The sequence below is a fragment of the Carlito syrichta genome, unplaced genomic scaffold, assembly GCF_000164805.1.
Source record: "Carlito syrichta isolate Samal-C Ts95f unplaced genomic scaffold, Tarsius_syrichta-2.0.1 Scaffold287792, whole genome shotgun sequence".
Lineage (NCBI taxonomy): Eukaryota > Metazoa > Chordata > Mammalia > Primates > Tarsiidae > Carlito > Carlito syrichta.
The window spans coordinates 169,403-175,901 of record NW_007231888.1 but is presented as its reverse complement, the minus strand read 5'-3'; the positions used below and the strand labels follow the sequence as shown (position 1 = coordinate 175,901).

Below are 6,499 nucleotides of genomic sequence, written 5' to 3'. Positions count from 1 at the left end.
GAATAGAGTGAAATGTGCAAGGAGATAGGAATAATAATGGGATGAAATAGTTATCTTTTACTTTTTTTAATATTTAACTTTACATTTCTTTCCCTCCAAAAACCAGCAATAGCTATTTAGGGATAGTGATAAAATTGTGTGTGTGTGTGTGTGTATGTGTGTGTGTGTGTGTGTGTGTGTGTGTGTGTGTGTGTGTGTGTGTGTTCATGCACATGTGCATGTTAAGTAGTGGATTAAGAAAATAATTCTTCCTTTTTGTCCGACATCTTAGCGAGGCTGCAGTGGTGTCCGCTGCTCTCCGAGCTTCGCAATGCCACCCAAGGATGACAAGAAAAAGAAAGACACCGGCGAGTCGGCCAAAAAAGACAAAGACCCAGTGAACAAATCTGGGGGCAAGGCTAAAAAGAAGAAGTGGTCCAAAGGCAAAGTTCGGGACAAACTTAATAACCTAGTCTTGTTTGACAAAGCCACATATGACAAACTCTGTAAGGAAGTTCCCAATTACAAGCTTATAACTCCAGCTGTAGTCTCTGAGAGACTGAAGATTCACAATTCTCTGTTCAGGGCAGCCCTTCAGCGACTCCTTAGTAAAGGTCTTATCAAACTGGTTTCAAAGCACAGAGCTCAAGTAATTTACACCAGAAATACCAAGGATGGAGATGCCCCAGCTGCTGTTGAAGATGCATAAACAGGTCCAACCAACTGTACATTTGGAAAAATAAAACTTAAAGTCAAAGAATTAAAATAATAATAATAATTCTTGCAAAATGCCTGACCCAAAATAAGTTCTAAAATATGGCAGTTTACTATTGATAAACAGAAAAAAAAAATCCCATTTTGGAAAATTTTGTTTAAACAACACCAAGCAGGTACCTTTACTGCAAGTTTTCAGACTCATTTATATACCAATATGACTTGGGAATTGCCAAGAGAAGTGTAATATGTTCTGAATCCGAACTTATATGAACAAGAAATCCTTCCTTTTTTCTTTTCTTTTCTCTTTTTTTTTTTTTTGAGTGAGAGTCGCACTCTGTTGCCTAGGCTGGAGTGCAGTGGCACGCTCACGGTCACCCAGCCTTGACCTGCTGGGCTCAGACGATCCTTCCACCTCAGCCTTCCAAATAACTGGAACTACAGGCGCATGCTACCATGCCCGGTTAATTTTTCATTTATTGTAGAGACAAGATCTTGCCAAGTTGCCCGGGCTGGGCAATCCACTCACGGGCTCAGACAATCCACTCAGGCAATTCATTCACTTTGGCCTCCCAAAGTGCTGGGATGTCAGGCTGAGTCACCCTTCCTTTCTTCTAAGTAAATATCAGTGTTCTGCGGGACACATTTTGGAAAGCTCCTATTCAACACATTCGGGAGTATATCTGAAGAACATGCAAGGGGAGACGCCAAAAACTAGAATTTATTTATAAAAAATTGTGTATTTATTCTTACATGTTTAAACTTCAGTCACCTTCAAAGTCATCTCCATTTGATGTAGTACACCTATCAAGATGCTTTTTCCACAGCTCAAAACGGATTTTGAACTTGTCAGTTTTGATGCCTTTTAGTGCTTCTGCTGTTTTTTGTTTCACTTCTTCCACATCGGCAAAATGTTTCCCTCTGAGGAAATTTTTCATTCAGGGAAACAAAAAAAAGTCACTCAGGTGAGATCGGGCGAATAGGGAAGATGGGGCACGGAAGTCATGCTGTTCTTGTTCAAAAACTGCTGAGCACTCAGAGCAGTGTGGGCAGGTGCGTTGTCACCGTGAGAGAGCCAGTCACCTGTTTGCCAAAACTCAGGACATTTCTTCTGCAAATCATAACACAACCTTCTCAAAACTTCCAGATAAAAACTTTGGTTGACTATTTGATCTGGAGGAACAAATTCCAATTGTACTACAAGGAGCTCGCCTCCAAAGGGTAATTCTGGTTTTTTTCTGGAGGGAGTCATCCCTCATACATTAAGTAATACATTTTAAAAGCCAGATTCAGCTGGGCTCGGTGGCTCAGCCTGTAATCCCAGCACTATGGGAGGCCGAGGTGAGTGGATTGCCTGAGCCCGCGGGTTCAAGACTCGCCCGGGCAACTTGGCAAGACCTCGTCTCTACAATAAATCAAAAAATTAGCTGGGCGTGGTAGCGTACGCCTGTAGTTCCAGCTACCTGGAAGGCTGAAGCGGAAGGATCACCGGAGCCCAGCAAGTCGAGGCTGCGGTGGCTGGGAGCGTGACACTGCACTCCAGTCTGGGCGACAGAGTGAGACTCCAACTCAAAAAATAAAATAAAATAAAAAAATAAAACCAGGTTCTCACTCCCATTTCACTTGCCACCATCCAGCTACTTTTATTTTTAATTTGTCTATTTCATTACTAAATGATCGATTGTATTTTTTAGATTAGAAAATATAGTTCATTTAGAAAGTAAATTAGAGAGAAAGAAGGGTTTCACCTCCCCCAGGAAAGGGGAGGGAGCCAAAGCCAGGAATCATGGCGACAGCCATAGCTCAAAGAGTACATAGCCACACCAAAGTCTAGTAAGGCAATGGCCAATCAATTGCATTTTTGAGTAAATTTGGGCAGAGGGAGATCTTATCAATGAATTTTAAAATGTATTTTCAAGCACAGTCTTTTTTGGACATTAAGTTTAACATATATGTACCTATATATCCACCCATATATATCCATATTTAAATAAAGTGTCAGTGTCAGTGTTTCCTCTGAATGGTTTTCTGGTGGGTACCTTGCTAGATATTTCAGAGAGGATTTAATACAGGCAACTAGTTACTAAAGCGCTGAACGTACTGAAAGAACTAAAGGGGAAGATGAGATGGCCCAAATATTAGGAATTTGAGAAAACACTGTCATTCCTAGAGGTGGGGAATAAAAGAGGGAGAAAGAATTACCAGGTACACAATCTCGACTATGTTACTGGGGTGTTCTGTGGGGTCTTGGAACCACCTAGGAGGGGCCCTGAGGCTAATGCAGGAATGGCCAGGTTAGAACTGTAGGTGGGTGGAGAAGGTGTTATGTGGTGCGGCCTGATAAGGTAGACCCTGAGCACTGGAGCCCGGGACAGTGCCTCAGAAAGCTAAAGCAGGAAGGAGGTCATTCCTTTTCTCCACCTGCCTTCCAGGCTCCTGTCAAGGGCTCCCAGATCAGAACCTCACAGAAAGACAACTGACAAGTGTGTCTGGAGGCCGGACATGGTGGATTACACCTATACATCCCAGCATTTGGGGAAGCTGAGGTGGGAGATTGCTAGAGGCCAGGAGTTCGAGACCAGCCTGGGGGATACAGTGAGACCTTGTCTCTACAAAAATTTAAATTAAAAAAAAAAATTAGCTGGGCATGAAGGCGCATGCGTGGAGTCCCAGCTACTCAGGAGGCTAAGGTAGGAGGATCACTTGAGACTAGGAGATCCAGATTACAGTGAGCTATGATTGTGCCACTGCACTTCAGCTTGGGTGACAGAGTGAGATCCTGTCTCAAAGAAAAATAAAATAAATAAAAAAAGATTGCCGGGAAAATGTAGTTTCCGGCTTCCTACAATACACAGCAGTGAACAGAAGGGATGGGATGGGAGCTAAGGCCCTACAAAGGGTAAGTCCCTTGGCAGAGAGAAATTTAAAAAACGATCAAATTAGTAAATTTTAAAATAAAATCAGCAGGGCACGGTGGCACAGGCCTGTCATCCCAGCACTTTGGGAGACAGAAGTGAGAGGATCACCTGAGCCCAGCCTGGGCAACTTGGTGAGACCTCGTCTCTACAATAAATAAAAAAATTAGCTGGGCTTGGTGGTGCAAGCCTGTAGTTTCAGTTACTTGGAAGGCTGAGGAGGAAGGATCACCTGAACCCAGCAGGTCGAGGTTGTGGTGGCCGTGTGTGTGCCACTGCCCTCCCACATGGGTGGCAGAGTGAGACTCTGACTCAAAAAAAAAAAAGGAAATAATAAATAAATAAATAAAGTCTTTTTCCTCTCATGACCAAGGGAGAAACTGATTTCTTTTAACTTTGCAATTTTGAATTAATAACGAAGAGACTAAATTAGCGCTGAACTTAGGTAATTTGGGGGAAATAAGAACACTTTTTAAAAAGAAAATCCTTTCAACTCAGATTTGAAGGAATGAGAAAATGAAACTTTCATAAATTATATTACAATCTTACATTTCTTTAAAATATGATGACTTGATGTGGCCAAGCATGAAATTTTAATTAGCACTAAGTACATCATCTCGTGTCACTCCTTTTAAAAATGTTTTTGCTTTTTGCAAATTTCACTGCTTGCTCAGCTTGTCGGGGCCATTCATATTCACCCTTGGGCTCTTCACATGGCAAGCACTGTGGCCTGGTCACCTGTGCTGCACACGTGCGAGTAACTAAGATTACAACCTGCTGTAGCACTCCGAAAATTGGAGTGCTAAATTACGAACCTTGAGGCACTCAAATTCCTGAAGTGCTTTTGCAATTATTAAAAAAAGATTGAGTTGTGTCTGGGTGAATTTTGCACAGCATTTCCCAAAATACAGTCTGCAAAACTCAAGTTCCTTAGGCTATTAGCAGGGTGGCTTAATAGGGTCTCTTTGATCCTCTAAGTCTAGGGGAAATGGCTTAAAACAGCACTTCTCAAACTCTCTGTGGTGAATTTTAAACTTTCAGTTTGTCTCGAACCAGCTTTTTTTGTAAAATTCAATTAGAATTTATCCAATAAATGAAATTCTAAAAGACACCAAAAAATACTACTCCAGCTTTTTTTTTTTTTTATGAGTAGGGTTAACAAACATTATTCTAGCTAGTTTCTTAATGTTTTTAAATGCCTACCCAGTTCACCTCAGCACTTGTTAGAGATCAATAAAAAAAAAAAAAAACAATTCAAGCATTAGGCCATTAAATCTGCAGACCACACTTTGAGTTTAAACAAAATGTCAATGTTTCATTACTGAAATACTTCTCAGAAATATTAAGTACTAATGGGTGCTGGAAATCTGTAAGAGGTAGATACCACATGCAACATTTAGGACGGCTCCCCAATCAAATAAGAGCAGAACCTCTTCCTGTGGTTCCATGAAACTTGTGTTCCATGGAACAGGCTTTGAGAAACACTTCTTAGTATGTTTTGTTAAACTCGAATTCTCTAAAAGGTGTTGCTCCACACGTCATCAAGGTTAACCTCTGCTTCCTAACCCACCTCTATTTCCAGACAATTCCAAAAGACAGAAAGAGAGTGAGACGAGAAGGAGGAGGCAGGAAAGGAGGAAGGAAAGGAAGGAAGCAGGGAAGAGGGAGGGAGAGAGAGAGGGAAGGAGGGCGCCCGAGAGTGGGATCTTGCATAAGCAGGCAGTAAGTGTTGATGTAACTGAGAAACTGAGAAAAATGTCCTGAGGGACAAAAATTCTCTGAATGTTGTTTCTGTCTGAAGACAGTTTTCTTCCCTAAAGCGTTCCCTTTTTAAATTCTGAAAAGTTGTCATCATATACCCAGAAAAGTGGTGCTCCCCACGGAACCCACCAGAACACCGCAGCCTGTGTTCTCCTGGGAGCAGTTGTCCTGCCAGCCCTGGAAATGCGTTCATTCATTTTTTAATTTTTTTTTTGAGTTGGAGTCTCACTCTGTCGCCCAGGCTGGAGTGCAGCAGCGCGCTCACAGTCACCCCAGCCTCGACCCACTGGGCTCTGGGGATCCCTCCGCCTCAGCCCTGCAAGTAGCCAGAACAACAGGCACATGTTATCATGCTCAGCTAATTTTTTATTTACTGTAGAGCCGAGGTCTCGCCAAGTGCCAGGGCTGGTCTCGAACCTGAGGGCTCAGGCAACCCACTGGCCTCGGCCTCCCAAAATGCTGGGATTATAAGCCGAACCACTGAACCCGCCAATGTGCTCATTTATAAGGTGGGGAAGCTCCTAAACTGATTGATTCCTCAGGGCTAAAGTTCACAAAACTGAAACGTGGGCACAGCTAGGACACCGGCCTTAAGGACACCTTCTACCTCCCTTGCCAAGGGAGTGGTGGGCTCCTCCACTGCCCTCTCCTTTAACTTCTCACCACCAAGACCTCAGAGATGGCGGCTGCTGACATCACCACAAAACAGGCGGCCTTCTTGCCACCCCATGTATCCTGTGGATCCCTAAAGGTACACAAAGCAGGTGAGAGTGGAACGGTCAAAGACTCCTCATGGGAAATACTTCAGGATGCAGATGTCAGAGAGCTCAAGTGCCTTGGATTGCCTCTACCCATTGGCACAGGACACCCAGGCAGCTGCCAGTTCGAGTCCTTGGGCTGAGAAGGGCACAGCCTCAATGCTGAGACTCCTTGGACAAGTAGGCCACCCTCTGTGGACCACAATTCTTCTTCTGTAAAATGATACTTGATGACCTCTACAGCTCTTTACAAGACATATAACTCTACATAAAGAAATCAGGCCTAGGGCAAAGATAAGATTATATTAGCATTAGGCTATGGCCTACCATATCAACTGATAGTGGCCTAGTTTGTACATTCTTAATTAAGTG

The 6,499-nt window shown here is 43.1% G+C and overlaps 1 pseudogene across 1 annotated transcript; it reads left to right on the top strand.

Annotated features, from left to right (window-relative positions):
* The first annotated feature begins 253 nt into the window (after positions 1-253).
* LOC103255081 lies at positions 254-723 on the top strand (annotated as a pseudogene). Its single transcript, XR_002481658.1, has one exon. The product of XR_002481658.1 is annotated as a 40S ribosomal protein S25 pseudogene (transcript).
* The last annotated feature ends 5,776 nt before the right edge of the window (positions 724-6,499 follow it).